This window comes from Lycorma delicatula, chromosome 6 (assembly GCF_047948215.1).
Source record: "Lycorma delicatula isolate Av1 chromosome 6, ASM4794821v1, whole genome shotgun sequence".
NCBI lineage: Eukaryota > Metazoa > Arthropoda > Insecta > Hemiptera > Fulgoridae > Lycorma > Lycorma delicatula.
The window spans coordinates 4,097,125-4,115,362 of record NC_134460.1 but is presented as its reverse complement, the minus strand read 5'-3'; the positions used below and the strand labels follow the sequence as shown (position 1 = coordinate 4,115,362).

At 34.3% G+C, this 18,238-nt stretch overlaps 1 protein-coding gene across 1 annotated transcript in view; it reads left to right on the top strand.

The window, feature by feature from the left end:
• The first annotated feature begins 3,585 nt into the window (after nt 1-3,585).
• Nucleotides 3,586-18,238, top strand: part of LOC142326537 (uncharacterized) — a 40,485-nt gene continuing 25,832 nt past the window's right edge. The window contains exon 1 of the mRNA XM_075369114.1: nt 3,586-3,669. The gene's annotated coding sequence lies outside the window, so the exon portion shown is untranslated. The remainder of the gene's footprint in view (nt 3,670-18,238) is intronic.

The following is an 18,238-nucleotide window of genomic DNA, read 5'->3' as shown; positions in this document are numbered from 1 at the left end:
GATATCGTGAAAGTTTTGCTCAAAGACGATATGGTGGTGTTCATTGTTTCTTGTATATGGTGAGATCAAAAATAAAATTTATAAGGCTAATTCGCCACAGTGAATACAGGTAGGGATACGTTGGAAAAATAGCAGTTATGTCTACGTTTAAAAACTGTAGTAACCGCCGGATACGTACACCCATAAAGCAGTGGGTCGTGGATGGTCCTCATATCTTTGTAAATTAGGATTCGCAAGAATTGCGGTAAAAGCCGGGTGATTCGGTTGCCCTTTAAGGCGGGCAAAGTAAGATCCTGATACTTGGTCATGTATATCCGAAAGTGACGGTTCACCGCATTCAACAAGCATGCTAGTGACAGGGCTTGATCTAAAAGCCCCCGTAGCAAGACGGAAAGAAGCGTGATGTACAGCATCTAACATTTTCAGCGCGGTATTACGCGCTGAAGAGTAGGCGATACAACCGTAATCTAAGCGGGAACGAGCTAAAGAGTAATAAAATCGTAACATACGTGATCTTTCGGCTCCCCATTTGGTGTTGCTAAGAACTCGCAGCATATCTAACATTTTGGAACATTTCGTTTTTAGTTCTTTGTTGTATCTGACCCGTGTAAGACGATTGTCAAAAATCAAACCTAAAATCTTGATAGTTTTTTCTATCACTCACTCAGAAGTGATATAAATATTTGCTCTCCGTTGAGATAAACTTGCGGAGTAGATGGGTCCCGCAATCGAGAACAGACTACAGATTTTGTTTTCTCAGGTGAAACTGTGAAGCCGGTCACCAAGCTTCAAGGCGAGATATTGTGTTTTGTAGTAGTCTCTCTGCTGTGGCTGTTGAACGGTACGCAATATATACGGCAAAATCATCAGCAAATAACGAACTTGAAACTGGAAGGGGGCCCACAATCAGTAATATTGTTGATGGCTATAGCGAACAAGGTGGCACTTAATACACTTCCTTGAGGGACTCCATTCTCTAAAGTGACGCTACCCGATAGAGAATCTCCAAAATGAACTCGGAAAGTTCGGTCGTTTAAGAAACCTCTAATAAAAACGAACATGTTGCCCTTTACTCCCCATTCTTTGAGAGTATTTAGGATACCACGTCACCAGGCCGTGTCGAACGCCCTCGTGATATCAAAGAAGATAGCGATGAGGCGCTGGCGTAGCAGAAAAGCGTTCTGAATAGCAGTTTCCAATGACACTAAATGATCGATGGATGATCGACCTTGTCGGAAACCGCACTGCTCTGGAGATGAACGGCCATTTCTCTTTAAATACCATGTAAGCCTGCGGTTGATATTATGGTCAACCGCAGGCTATTATTTTATTTTGCATAAGACGCTTGTCAAGGAGATAGGGCGGTAGCTTGACGGGCTTTCTTTGTCTTTATCACGCTTAAGTACTGGTATGACAATGGCTTCTGACCAGATCGAAGGGAAATTTTGTGAGGAGAATAAACCATTATAAATACATAATACGTGTTGTAGCACTGAATTTGAAAGGTGTGAGATCATACTGAGACGAATTTTGTCAGGTCCAGGGGAGGTGTTAGGAGTTTTTAAGTGCGTTTGATAGTTCGTTGAATGAAAATGGAGCGTTTAATTCACCTACCGAATCATTAATGTTGAGTTCTTCCTTCTGTATTTTGTACCTCTGAAAATCAGTACTGTATGATGAGGTAAGAGACACCGAACGGAAAGAATCTGTCAAGTTACTTGCCGCTGCAGAAGGTGATGTAAAATTCCTTCATGAATAAGTCCGAGAATGGATTGTTTTACTGATCCGCAAACTGTACGAATCTTCTTCTACACAGCAGACGTGGGAGTAGTGCGTGAGATGGTGTCCAAATATTTGCTCCATGACTTTCTCCTAGCGTCCAAAAATACTCGACGATATACCGCTCTAGCCTTACGATATAAATCTAAGTGTTCATTTGTAGGCCTGCGGTTAAATTTGCGCAGTGCCTGTCGTCGATTACTAATAGCGTTTCGGCGATTATCATTCCACCAAGGAACAGAAAGAAGTCTTGGGTTTCCCGATGTTGTGGGATATATCTATTAGCATTTTTAAGTATCAGAGACGTAAGAGATGAAAGTTCGTCAAGGGCTTCTACACCATCGTCATACTATGATGGGAAGGCTTTATGATAACCGTTCCAATCTGCCTTTTCAACAATCCATCTCCGTGGCCTTTTATTAGTTTTGCGATCGACACCAGTGTTTATAATAATTGGCCTATGGTCACTGCCGTGAAGATGATCACAAACAGACCAATTAAGACGAGGGAGTATATTCGGTGAACATAAGCAGAGGTCGATGTTTGACAGTGTACCAGATGATGAGGACATAAATGTGTATGACCCATCATTCAGAAGATAAAGGTCTAAGTCTTGTCTGACTCTGTTTATCATATTTCCTCGAGCGGAGCAGAAAGATGATCCCCTGGAAATATGGTGAGCATTGAAGTCTCCTACTATTAACAATGGCGATGGAATTTGCGTGAGGAGATTTGATATTTCTAGAGCATTGAACTCAGAGTTCAGGGAGAGATACAAACTGCAAATATTCAATTTAAACGGGACTGAGATTTTTACACCCACAGAAATGTGGGTGGCCACAGAAATGTGGGTCGGCCTTGTAGCCGACACCTCATTCCCGATGAAAATTGCAACACCACCACTCTCTCTACTATCTACAAGACAATTGTATCTCTCACAAGTATGGCCTCTGAAAGTTATAGAATCTTGTTCTAATAGATGCGTTTCTTGAAAGCACATTATTAATGAATGGTTCATGTGAACGCATCAACAATCTAACATCTTCAATGCGGGACCGAAGACCTCTAACGTTCCACTGAATAATGTTCATAAGAATAGATTTATAAATTCAGAAAAAGTATATAAAAATTAGTCGTATTTGATTCAGTTTTCTTTTTGAATTTTTGATTTTAAAGAACTCCGATGCCCTAGGTGCTTCTTCAACCATATCCTCCAGTATACGGGGTGATGGAGGAGGAGATTTAACAGAATGGGATGCCGCAGATGACATACCAGAGGGGGCGGTTCGGTTACATGGGTTCCCTTAACAGGGAGTTTATTAGATTGCTTACCGTCAGCTGTGACTACTCCTGCCCGTACTGTTTACAAGTATGTAACGTACTGTTTACACAAGATTATGTTTGGTGGTTTTTTCAGATCGACCACCAACCATCAAAATATTTGTATCGGAACTGAAATAAATGTTGGTCGCACGAGTACCGGCGATAAACCAGATCACTCCAGCAGAGCGCACGCGTACTGGAGCTAGAGAAAAATACAACTGGGTTCGCCCTGGTGCCCAGAGGACATCGTTCGAGACTCACTATGTAGAGCCATTCACCCATCGGCACGATAGTTCCCACCCTTGGGTTACGGTCGCGTATCGTGAGATGTCGCAACACCACCAAGTGTAAATGTAAGAAATCAGTGTAGGATGTTGTGTATTTGTGTAAGGGTATATGTTGTAATTTGTGTAGTGTTCTTGGTGTAGTATATATATATATAGTGTAAAGTGTTCTGCAGCTCAGTGTGTAGTGAGAAGAAAAGCTGCAGAGGCTAGGCCCGTGGGGACGCCAACCCCCAAAGTCTTAAAGAATAAGACTCCCCGTCGGGGATCAATAGTATTAAAGGTTTGTAAATATGTAATAATTTTCACCGAATAAATGTAACACGCTTCGATACTACGGTACGTAATACGGTACAGATTCGTTTAAAAGTGTATACGATTATTCATGAAATTAATAACAAAAATTTATAAATATATATATATATATATAAATTAATTAAAGTTAGCGCGTAAGTAAAAATAGATAGTAATAATAACAACAATAATAAGTAAAGATATTATAATAATTATATTAAAAAGAAGGTGAAAGATTTTCACAGTGTTATGTACAATAATACCTGATTAAAAATTCGCACTTCGTTTTAGGTCACAGCTTCAATAAATATAAGAAGAATAGCCCTCAATTTAATTTCTTCTTTGTAAATCCTGATTTTAATAAATAAGCCATTTAACAACATACGATCTATATTGTATTCTCTAAGTCGGTTAACGTGGCTGTTGTATATTATACGTAACACTAAACGAGACGATTATTAATCGATGTCACCTACTAGTCGACATTCAAGATAACCTACAATCTACATTAAGAAAACTTAATCCATTTTTTTTTTTGCAGAACAATCATCGTCATTACAGTGATTAGATATCTATTCATAATTATCAAACTTTCTATTTGAAATTTAAATAACACACAAACACAACTACTCTAATTGTAAAAATTTATGTCACCACTTGTTGTGACATAAATTTTTACAGTCTATTGAAAGTAAAAAAAAAAAAAAAAAAAAAACAGTAAATGTAAACAAAGAGAATATGGTAGTTGTATTTAACACAAGGCTAATTATTACAAATGAATGGGCAGCAATTTATTACAAAGTAAAAAAGAAGCTATTAATTAAAAAATAACGATAATTATTCTTTCAGCTGCAATAACTAAAGTTCTGTAAAAGTGAAAATTTGAATTAATATATGAATCTACAAAGTGAGATTAATTGTTGGCGCACGTTTCCACAGCAGCTACATCTACAAACGATTTCAATCTTCAAGATATCCCGCATATAATAGTGTTGTAATGTTATTTTATCGATTATAGTACACGCAGTCTGTGTAATGTGGAAGCAGTATTTCACTTGTTGCACCGTTGTAAAAAGAATCCGTAAAAAAAATTGTAATTAAACCGTTTCTTTATGGTGTACAAGGAAGTATTATAATCGCGAAAAATTTTGGTTTTCAGATTTCAACGAAAATATCCGTTTTGACCATCCCTGAATCCACTTTGACTAGTTTCGGCGTGACGTCTGTACGTACGTACGTATGTACGTATCTCGCGTAACTCAAAAACTATTAGCCGTAAAATTTTAAAATTTTGGATTTAGGATTGTTGTAACATCTAGTTGTGCACCTCCCCTTTTGATTGCAATCGACTGGACCAAAGTGCCCAAAAAAACACAAAATCCAAAAATTTGGATTTTGGATATTTTATTAACTGCAGTAATAAGCCCTCGTTGAGAGATTTTCAACGATATATGTGGTACATATTATAATAAGTACCGCTATATAGTGGTACTTATTTTCATTAGTTCCAGAGATGTAGCCGAATAAAATTTTAATTAATGAAATATTTGGATCGTAGTTTGAAGCACATCGGTTCGAATCAAAGTTCAACTCCTTTTTTTTCAACTTTTTTTTAAATTTAAATATATTGATTTAGGTACTTTTCAAGAAGATATGCTTGCAGCTGATCTGTAGTTAGTCAGTTGTGATAGTTAGTTATTAGTTGTTAAATGGCGCCACTGAAAGGAGAAAATAAATAAATAAAAATTATAATCTAACTTTTTATAATAAATAAATATAATGTAACAAAATTTAATCTACGCTCGCTAGTCAAGGTGAGCGAGCGAAGCGAGCGTAGGTTACGTTTAGTTCTTTTAAATTTATACTTTTAGATTTATTTATTATATATATATTTAGTTAGTTATATAAATTTATTATACAGTGCACCTTCAATTTACGCGACGTTCCGGAAACTTTTTCGCGTTTTTAATGTATATGTAAAGGTTAGGTTTTTGATAGGTTATACAGTAAATAACCGAACTCAAAAAATACTGTACTTTTTTTTGATTACTATTTGTGTGGATAAAAAGATAAAATAGATAAATTCAAATAGAATCCGACTGTAGAATAAATTAAACAAACACGCAGTAGGGGATAAAATAAACGTTCACAAAATATAAATAACGCTATTATAATTTATAAAAGAATTATTTTCTGCAAGCTCCATAATCAAAAACACTAAATGAAGCAGGTGCGGTGTAGTATTAAGTTATATGCCGTATATATATATTCTATGTAGATTTATAAGCCAAGACATACTAGAGGAAATCAGCGCTCAAATAAATCAAACACCCGACAGTAAATCGGTAAATAGAACCGGTTTTTACTATAATTTATAAAATAAATTTACCAACACACGTATGAATTTACCGGTTCTGGATGCTCAAGAACCCACACATTCTATACGCTCTAAAAAGTATTTATATAACGCGCATATATAGGAGTACTATACAATATTTACACAAATAGAATTATGTACACAGTACATTGCAATGATTATTTCGTGTCAAGGATGAGAGTAAAAAAAAAAGTACGAAAGAACTAAAGAACTAAAGAACTGGACTCGCGACGCTTAACAAAACAAGCGGTCAGCCTACCTTATTAGAATATCAGGCAATAACGTTTCGAAATAAAAAAAACTGGTGTGGGCGTTCCTGTGAGAATATCCCATTCACCTTAACAAGTAGACGCACTGCGTTTTATAATACTGTAACAAACTTACGACATAATACAAAATTATTTATAATCGGTGCGCGGTGTAGAGTTTCATACGACAGAGATAATTATCCCTCTTTTTTGTCTTTTTTTACTAGGTAATAATTACAAAATTGAGATTAGAATATTATTCATGCGTTTACATAATTAATACGCGCATGTTAACCGTTATACTTTCATTATCGTTATAAATATTGATCGACAAGAGGTTTTGAGATTTTAATCGATTTATGTTTTAGATTCATGCGAGGCAATTATAATGAGAGTACTTATAAATTAATCTACACGAATAATCTTTAAAGATTTTAATATCGATTTATTTACGTTTTAATATGTTCCAAATGTTTTTACACTGTTTTGTGATAAGTAGTACATCACAGTACATAATCCAAATGTTAAAATTCTCAAAATAAAACCTCATTTTAATACTCGATAAACTTATTAAAATTGAGAAATTTCAATTTTTATTTGGCCATCAGAAGTTTGACCGGTATTACTTTCCGGTCTAGATAGCGCTATAATTCTAAAAGGAAAAATATTTTAATCGGTCTGATTTGAGAATATGCGGTTTTGACACCTAATATCCGGATGGAAATTTTACGCATGTTCGTGTGAGCGTTCGGTGCCGCCCTGTAAATCACCTTATATCTTCAAAAGTACTGAACCGATATTGAGCAAACTTGTTCAGATTACTTCTATATATGGGGGCTTTGATGACGTAAATTTTCAACTTAAAAGGTCAACGGGGTGTGACTGTAGAGCAAGGTCACCCTCAGTACCTCGAGATTTCGCCTAATTAAGGTTATATTTTTCTTAGGCGCATTTGTTAACGATTTAAGAAATAACAATATTTGCAACAACAAAAATATTTTCGCAAAGTTGCACCCCTACCCCAAAAAAATGCTCTAAACTAGTAGCAAAGTGGGGCGTACTGCGTCAATAATGCCCCCCTTGTCACCACAAGGAGCACTAGTGCAGTGCTGACGTGCGGTTGCTGTAGTCGACTGCTACGTTGTGACGTCACAGGTAAGCGGTAGATTAAATAAAAATTGAGTATAAAAAAGTAACTCGTTTGGCTAAGGTCTCGAACTCGAGACCTTGCGGCTACATCTGTCTGCCGACCGCGCAAGCGAAATTTGTTGTATGTAAGTTGTGAAATTACATTAGTTTAGTTAGTATCAACCGTCCCCGCTACTACCGCCACACCCGCGCGAATTAAATACGGTATGCGGACGCGCTTTAGTTAGAATCATTAAATTAAATAAACGAAAAAATATTATATTTATAAAAATTATAAATACTTTAAATTAACTTGTGTATGTATGTGCGTGTAAGCCGTGAATCAAAAACGACCCACAGTTGTACCACTTTACCCGTCAAGCGGCGCAACTACTAATTTAATAATATTAAATAAATAAATAATATTAATAAATTTTTAATTTTATTAGTGCCGAGGTTCTACTCAAATCTAGATATAAACAACGATAACGCGCCTAAAACGTAATTCCAGATACAGGAAGGGATTAAATGTTTGGCTTCAAGTTCCTACTGTAAATCTATTTTTTTTTTTTTTTTTAATTTAAATATTTTGATATATTACTAGTAATTAACTTGTATAAAAATTTTTGAATTAAAATGAAAAGTACATAAAATTTGATTTCGCTAATAACTTTGATTTTTTTCATATATATTTTTTTTATTGTTGTTATTGAATTATTATTTATTGTTTTTTTTTTTGTTTTTTTTACAATCAGAGATATTAATCTCTGATTAATATTTATTAATAAAGCAATATATTTAAAATAAAAAAGAAGTTAAAAAAATATACTTGTAGGAAGTCTGATTCGAACCGATGTGCCTTCTACTTATAAAACCCAAATATTTCATTAGTTAAAATTTAATTTGGTTGTAATTCTAGAACCAGTGAAAATAAGTACCACTTACGATATATAGTTCAAAAGCTCTCAATGAGGGCTTATTACTGCGGTTAAAATTAAGTCCAAATCCAAACGATTTTGGTTTTTGGGCTTATTTGGACACTTTTGGTTCAGTCGATCGCAATCAAAAGGGAATTGCACAACTAGATGTTACAACAGTCCTAAATCCAACATTTTATCATCCTACGGCTAATCGTTTTTTAGTTATGCGGGAAACATACGTACATACAGACGTCACGCCGAAACTAGTCAAAATGGATTCAGGGATGGTCAAAATGGATATTTCCGTTGAAATCTGAAAGCGGAGATTTTTCGCGATCACTATACTTCCTTTATTTCGTACAAGGTAACAGTAAAAAAGCAACTTTTAGTACGATACTTAAGTCAAATAACGTCAAGTCAATACTTAAGTCAAATAAGTTAAATACTTAAGTCGATCATACTAAACACTTATCGCAAAACTAATAATCGATATTAGTGTAGCCTAAATTATAGCGATCTAATAATATTACCTTGATAGATTTTATAAGTTATTCCTGTTGTTAAACACACATATTTGTATTTAAAATGATCTTGAAACGTACATAACAACTTATTAGTTCTTTATCGATTATATCAAAACGACCTTTCCACCCGATAATTAAAGTCTCCAATTTGTGTCGTAAGATGGCGTCGTAAGTATTACAAATATACAGCACGTTTGTAATACATGCGCTATTGTATGGAAATTATAAGTATTACGATAAATATTTTTTTTAAACTGCTTATGATATTTCCTACCGCTACACACTTTACAATGATAATTTTAAACGTGTTATTTTTATCTTTCTTTTAAGTGTCACGGTTATAAAAATACATACTTTTTTATTATACCATACTAGATGTGAGAATGTAACTAGTATTACCTAATACCCTAATATATAAACTAAGTATCTTACAAAAAAATATTTTAACCGTTTTAGTTGACAAATTCCACTTAGTTTTATTTTTAAACTATTTAAACCTGTTTGTCCTTTTATTCGGATTTTTATTATAAATTAAATAACAAATAAAATTATACGTAATAAAATAGTTATTTATAAAAATAGAGATTTAATCGCTTTATTATTATTTTTGTTCTTCATTACATGTTTGTTGAGTTGCCTGAATTAGAGATTTTATATCGGTGAGGAATACTAAACATAATTCTTGATAATTTAATATGTTTAATTGAAAATGTACGATTTAAGAACTGCGAAAGCGCAGAGAACTTTATTTTGACAGAGGTAAATTATTATCGTTTATCGCAGAGAAAAACATGAAAAAATCTGACAAATTTGTAATACTGCCCTTACATCGGTTATTTACCCTTACGCATTTCTTTATTCTTTTAATAAAATTAAAAATTTAAACAAACCAAAAAACGTTTTAAAAAATCGATATTTTTAAACTTTTATCCTTCTTGCAGCAGAATTCTAGATCTACGATTCCGTGAAAGAAAAGATAATAAAGTGAATGACGATTAATTAAATAATTATATTCTGCTGTTAGGATTCAATTTTCTAAATTATTTACGAATATTAAAATAGATATATACAGAATGTTAATAAATTACGGTAACTTTTAAATAACTTTTTGACCGTTAAACATTTCAACGTTGAACATTAAAATGAAATTTAGCAAATTTTTCTACTAAAAAACTATCTATTTTTCCATATGAGACCACCACACTACGAGCACCCAGGAAGTTCCCGTGAAAAAAAATTTCTCAAAGCTCTTTAAAATTATCACACTCTTTCACTTTTCTCTAAAAAAATGTGAAAGAGAGCTTCGAAAAACAAAGTTTATTTTTTTAAAAACTTAAAACTACGACATTTAATATTTTTCTCAGCTACTTTCAAAAGCGGCCTACAGTACATCCCATGCGCTGATTCTGAGATAGAAACGTTTCCTAAATTTTACTTTTGTAGTGTTTAACCGTTTCTTTAAAAGGTAGAACTATCGTAAACCATTTTTGTAACTAACGGTGTAAAATATTACATATCCGCCGTTTAGGTTAGAGTTACAGTATCTATATTTTCTATGAAAACGTTTTTGTTTTTCAACGGTTTTAAAATGTGTCACGACCCTATCTTTTCCGTTTAAAATTTTTGATTTGCACCCGCAGGGGGCTTTGGGTACGACGGTCTTATACCGAAAAGTAGATCGTTTTGAGGGAGAAATATTTGGAAAATATAATTTTTCTATGTTTAACGGCAGAAACGTTATTGCATATTCAAATGTTCCCACTCTTTGTGATATTCGTTAATTAATTATTCGTTAAGGACTAAGGGTAAAGGCTCTTTTGCTCGTAACAGGGACTTACCACTAGGAGTCGTTGCCACTATTTTCGCCGCGATGAGGCGGGTGCTCGAATAAATCGTGCGCCAGAACACTTTGAATCCCCGTGAAACGGAGTACTATGGTTAACTGGCATTTCTCCCGCCGCCACCCCATTCGGTCGCTCTAGAGCATAGACCAAATGTCAGTGCATAGATACGGCTACTGTGCCTCTAAAACAGTTTAGCGACCTCGTTACCTAAAAGCTCATAGTGAGCTACCTATCAGCGTGAGCGGATTAAGCGGGGTGCTATTCACCTCCCGCTTATGTGTCCCAACCGCTCACTTGTCAAACTAAATCTAGATCGGGGAGGCGCACCCCTTTTTACTAATTACTAAAAGACAATAACGTTAATAAAATAAAATAAACAGCAATTTAGGTTGTCACGCTTCGGTCGCTGTATGCCAGCTATGAAATGGAGTACAACTAGATTATAAACTCAGATACGCTACTATTGAATTAATTGTAGAATTAATTTACGGATTAATAATTATTGTATTTTTCGCCCGCATACGTTAAACAATCTTATTAATTGAAATGCTTAAGTAGAAAATATAAAGAATAAATGGAAGTTTCCGTTTTAAATCTTGTTAATTGTTTATAACTGAAAACCTCCTTGGAATACAACCGATCGATTTTGGAATTACAAAACCATTTAGAAGGTAAACTTGTCAGTAATTAATTTTATTATATTATATTACATTCAGTGCGAATTTCAGTACGATACCGCTGATCATAAAAATTATAATAATAGCCCTTAACTGTCAAAAAGTTGCAATTAAAAGGTTTTCCAAAATAAGGACGCAAATTACGTACACCTGTTTTAGTTAAAATTTTAATGAGTTCTTTTGAATAGCGTTTATGCGTTCTAGCAAATAATCAGCAGCACAACCCCAGCTTGTGACCCCGTAACGTAGCGGTCACTCCAAACCGTGAAATATACAAGACGTCTATCTCGTAGTGGCAAATAAAAATTCGCACGGTAAAGTTTCATCGATGTAACTTGTAATCGTCTGCAAACAAGAAACATATGTCTATCCCACCTATAAAAGCGATCAAAATGAACACCTAAGTACTTATAATCATTTATAGTAATCAACAGAACATACGAACGATCTTTAAAATTACTTGTTATACATTACATTCGCAGATCTCTAACTCCAAAATAAGGGAGAACATCACGACCACAGTCTTATCAGCATTAATAAATAATCAATCCGCGATCTATGAATACAAACATAACTAAATTATTAAAGTCAGTCTGCAACATATATTCAGCCTCTGCCAGGGTTTTATGGGAAATAGCTAACACTCAATGATCAGCATATCGGATTAATTTGCAAAATGTAATGTTACGGCGCATATCGTTGACAAACGGCACATAAGTTAAACAAAACCGGACCAAAAATCGAACTTGTGGTACACCGTTAGATATAAACTCTGATTTAAAAAGTCATGAATCTTATCGTAAGTTTTTCTGTTACTCAAGTAGTTGGATAATAATTTTTTGAAGTCTATTTAAGCCATAATTAGAAATAATATCTAATAATTTAGCGATTAATGGCGTCAAATAATAATAATAAATATTATAACAATTTAAAAATTTTAGTTTAATAATAATAATATTAATGCCCTTTCTTTCTTTCTTTTTCCTGTTTAGCCTCCGGTAACTACCGTTTAGATAATTCTTCAGAGGATGAATGAGGATGATATGTATGAGTGTAAATGAAGTGTAGTCTTGTACATTCTCAGTTCGACTATTCCTGAGATGTGTGGTTAATTGAAACCCAACCACTAAAGAACACCGGTATCCACGCTCTAGTATTCAAGTCCGTGTAAAAATATCTGGCTTTACTAGGACTTGAACGCTGGAACTCTCGACTTCCAAATCAGCTGATTTCGGAAGACGCGTTCACCACTAGACCAACCCGGTGGGTTAATATTAATGCCCTGAGGTAGATAATCCCCACGTCTGGAACATACCACGTATTTTCCACGTACAAGACGGTAAGAGCTGTACATAAGGACAATCCTGACTAACGGGGTCAGAGTATTTTTCGCACTCGTGATCGCTGTTAATAACAACGATTCCGAATGATTAAAAGACTGGACTCTTTGGTCACCTGCAGATGATGTTTATTACTAAATGATTTTGGATACGGATTTACACCGTCATTAAAGCCTGGCGTTGCGGCGACCCTTCCGTTGTCCACATGATTTCCTTAATTGACAAGTATATAATAAGGTGTCCGTGTTTGTCGGTGCACGGGAGCCCCGACTAGGAGCCTGGAGTCGGCGAAGAGATTACGTATCTGCTCGAGAGATTACGTATATGCCGAGACATATACCGGTTTCACCGGAGTACCCGGTTTTACCTCTAAGGTTAGTAGCCTGGAGTCGGCTAGTCTTGCAACAGAAGGGATCAACATTTCAAGAATCTTGAACAACCAAACGTGGTAGAGGGTTCACGTAAACACCCTCGTTTAGAAACAGCCGATTGCCAGAAGCGAAGAGGAAACCGAGTAATGATACACGTAAACTCAACTGTAAGGATACAGATAAGAAATCGACAAGCTCTTTTTTAGAAATAGTGGGCCCAGGTCAAGGCATCTTATTATTACCAGAGAGAAGAACGGTAACTTATAGAAAGTCAGCCAATTCTTGATCGCTCGGGAGATAGTAAACTGTGATGGTGGTCCTGTCAAAGAAATGTATAAGACTTTAACATCTGCTCGTCGAAATTGTGAATGATGGTTCTTAATCGAACGGAAGAAAATAGTAGAGGAAATGTCAAATCAAGGTGTGGCACAAAAAACAAAAAGAAGAAATAAAACAAATCACGGTTGACCGTGGGGAGAAACGGTGAGATCCTCCCTTTTGCTTCGCGTTTGTTAACATTCAACAAACGTAACCTGTCCGAGAAAGTACGTGCTGGCATACATCATCTACATAAGCGTGCATTCATACCCCAATCTATACGATATTTTAAGTGCGAGCGTTTCCATCGAGATCAATTTCCATCTAGTGCCATCTAGATCGGTATTACCGGATGTCGGCTGCAGAACTTCCTTGGTATTGGAGAAGGATGACGATATCATCTCCGAGACCTCAGATACCCTGTCATGTCAGAGATGAAGGCCATCAGGAGGATGAAGAAAAGAAGTAAGAAGGGATGGTCAAGGAAAAACTAAGTAACGAACAAATGTGATATGTTTTCAATATAAATTTTCTAAATTTCCTGATATACTTTATTTTTAAATAGTTGTTTTAATTATCAGAGTGGGAAAGTTTCTTCTTTCTTTTTTTTGATCTGGAAAAATGGCTAATAACCAAAGTAAACGATGCCCGTAACTCCCCCCCCCCCCCAAAAAAAAGTATAATTACTTCACTAATCATCTGAATAAAGAAAGGAGTAACAAATAGTTTAATTTTTTAAGCAGAAGAACGACAAACATGAATTCATTCATTCTCATATATATGTTCATAAACAAAATCTAATTAATAAATCCATGCTTATACTCAAATTTTATGTATATAAAAATATAAATTGAATTAGAGACAATTTCTTCAAACCCTTTCATCGAACATTCTTTAATGAAAAAAAAAAAATCAATAATAAGAAACTTAAGAAATATCCAATTTTTTAGTTTAATTAGAAAAATCAGTCTAAGATTAAAACCTAATTTTTAGTAACGTTTTACGTGCAATTTTTTGCCATTTTGCTTCTGTTGGGACATTTCAACAATATCTTTTGAGATTCAGTCACCTGTATTCAGATGACTACCTCATTATCGCAATATCTGCAGTAGTCATGCAAACTACTGAGCTCAACTACGCGTTTGACAGTTGAGTAGTGCTTTGTACGAGTACGTATGTATAAGTTCTTTGTAACCTAGATTTAGTATTTTTAAATTCAGGAGACCTTAAAACGTTAAAAAATATTAATTCCCAGGAAGAGTAATTTTTTTACCTATAATTAAACATGTTGTTTCCTCTTCCTTCAATATAATATCTCAACAATATAATATCATTTACTACAATATAGTAAATGCGGTTGGAAAGTACACATTTATACTAATGTATAAGAAATAAAAATAATAACAACAAAATTAAGTTCATTTTAACAATTTTTAATTCAACATAAAATTTTGTAACGGTTCATATAAAAAAAAATCGAAAGGCTGAGGAAAAATGTTTATCGGTCATCCAAAGAAGAGAAATCAGATCAAGTAAGTACCGTCATAAGCGACATGATACGCAGCTAAAGGTGCAGCAACTGGAGCGGCTGCAAGTGGAGCAGCGACTGGAGCGGCAGCGAGTGGAGCAGCGATGGCTGGAGCGGCGGCTACAAGAGGAGCAGCGACTGCAGCAGCAGCGAAACCGTTGTAATTTCTTGCGACAACCTGAGAACTATGTGCTGTTACAACACTGGGTGGTGGAACGGCGAAGATTGCTGCAGAATGGATATTTGAAACACAAGACAGCAATACAGCTGTTCCGAGCAAGAAGATGCACTATAATAAAGAAAAAAAGAAAATTATTAGAACGTTAATTTAGAAAGTTTAATTAAGGTTAATTATAGATGATTATTGCTAACCCTCTTTATTTAAAAAATAATAATAATTCAATAATCGAAATCCAAGATTTAGATTTTGTAATAAATTATTACGTCAGGGTTCGCTTCTTTCACCCTTCCGGTCAAGCTAGCAGATGGAGCCCCCTGGACCCCCGCTAGGTTACTCTCATGGTTGTAAGAATAATACTCATAAGTAACAAATAAAGTATTTAGACTTTACAAATACTTGTTAATGAAACTAAATTACAAAAGACAGAATAGTACGGACAGAAAACTACGGTAACTAAAGTGCACAGACTTCGGTCGAGAAAATCTTTACAACTTTACTCCAAAGGAGGCTACAGCGTCAATTTATGACCTAAAACCTTCTCTGGGATAACATGAATGTATCCTTAAATTTGAAAGCAACGTCTTCCGAAATCAGTTGATTTGGAAAGTCGAGAGTTACAACGTTCAAGTCCTAGTAAAGCCAGTTATTTTTACACGGATTTGAATACTAGATCGTGGATACCGGTGTTCTTTGGCGGTTGGGTTTCAATTAACCACACATCTCAGGAATGGTCGAACTGAGAATGTACAAGACTACACTTCATTTACACTCATTCATATCATCCTCATTCATCCTCTGAAGAATTATCTAAACGGTAGTTACCGGAGGCTAAACAGGAAAAAGAGAGGTATAATGTGAATGACAATCAGAGAGCGCCTTTTACATTTACTATTTTTAAAAGTTTTTTCCAATCAAATCCAAATTTAAACTGCAATCTTTAGGTTAAAAAAAATCAAAAATCATTGCTTTATCGATGAAACTGTAATTCCTATTTATTTTCCTACAATTCAGAACATTAATTGATCTTTTTCGATATGAATCGTAATACACATATCGATTGTAAAATCTAATTTTAGGTCAATGCAGCATACAGACCAACAAAACGAGGTTTTGGGTATTTTATCTTATTGTACATGCATATAGAAGGTGTAATTCTTCATCATAGATTAATTAATTGCAGTCCTCTGTTTAATTTTTTCCATCCCGTACAAGAACTATACATCAGAAAAATGTTGGCTCTAACTCGTATAAGTAATTGATTTAATTTATTTATTATCGTTATTTTTTTTATATTATGTATTAAGAGATTATTTTAAGATAAACGCGCGCGCACGCACACCCGCATACTCGCTCACTCTCTCTCTTTCGCGCGCGCGCGAAAGAGAGAGAGAACGCACCCAAACACACATGTCGAGAGTGATTCATAATCAATGCCCAGAAAAAAAGATAAATTGATGAAAATCTTTATACACGTTCATTCTTAAGGTTAAGTGCACTAAAAAAGAATTTTTTGAAATTTTGAGAGATAAAATACAGTAAAAATGGAATTAACAATTTGTTTAATTTCTCCGTAACAACTGAAGATATCAACTTGATTTTTGTTGTATGTAATTTTCATTTGAATATATAAAAGCGAATTTCTAGATTTTTTAAATTCCGAGTTTAAAGCGTTAAAATGGATTTTTAATTATTTGAAACCCGGGTATTTTTTGAATTTACTGGTAACAGATGAAGATATCAACTTGATTTTTGGTGCTTGTAATCTTTATGCGAATGTCTAAAAACCAATTTTTAGATTCTTTGAAATTCAACCTTGAAAGGGTTGAATAAAGGTAAAAACATTTTGTAAAATAGTTTTTCCATTTCCAACCGCACTGAACGAGATATTCGTTCGATTTCGGTTTCCTGATACGCTTCGTATAAATATGCGTTCGTAAAAACTACATGGGTTTTTTGAATTTTAATATTAAAAAAGGTAAAAAACATAATTTATTTTTAAATTTTTTGCCGTTTTATGTTACTCGAGAAATTACAATACAGTGATTACTTTTATAAATTGAACAGACTTTAAACTTTAATTTTTATTTATCATTATTATTTTCATAACCATGAGTTTAATGAAAACAGGGGGCAGATGGCTAGATGGGAAGGCGAGCGGACCGAATCTTGACCAGCTAAACTCCCGTGATTACGACGGGAAACGTAAATAAATAGCCCGGTCAAAACCGCAAAGGGGATTCTAGTATATATATATATATACATCTTTAATTTACATCTTTAATTATTGTCTACAGTACTTTTATTTCAAGTAGTTTGAATTACTAATATGTAAATAATAAAAATAAGATAGAATATTTTACAAATACTACCTCCCTGTCGCAGATTCGCTCAGGTTATACGGTTAATTCCGTTTCCCATAGCACCCAATCTTTTTATTTTATGTTTTTAGTCAAGTAACCGGAGGCAGGTGCAGCCGGTCACACATACAGTAACGGTGGCAGTGGCTGTGTCTGTTGAGCCACAGTGACGAATACCTTCGCATCCCTTAAAAAAAATCGGATTTAAAAATAACCCGATAATGGTTTTTAAATATTTATCTGAAGTATTTGCAAGCTCAAATCTACTGAATATCTCGTTTACTATAGTCGGGCTTGGAAAAATTTACATTAATTGCTCAAAAATCTTTTACCTTTCTCCATCCCTTTTAAAGAATTTAAAAATCGGTTTATTGACGTGAAAATTACACTCACCAAAAATCAGGTTGATTTCTTCATTTATTACCGAAAAAAATATTAGGGTTTCAAAAAAAATTCAAAAATCAATTTTAACCCTTGAATTTCGGAATAAAACTCAAAAATCTATAAGTTGGTTTATAAATCTTTATATTCAATCAGTTCAAACCCAGCTGACACAATGAGAGACACTCACACCTCACAGTTCCTTAATTTAATGCATTAGTTTTTTCTTCAACCGGCATACCTCCAACTACTACATATATATATTTTTTTTTGTTTGAAATGAAATATATCAAAAAGCCTTCTTAGTCTTGCCTAGAAACTTGGGTAAAAATTTAGTAGCGATTGTCGAGTAGTTTTTTGTTCA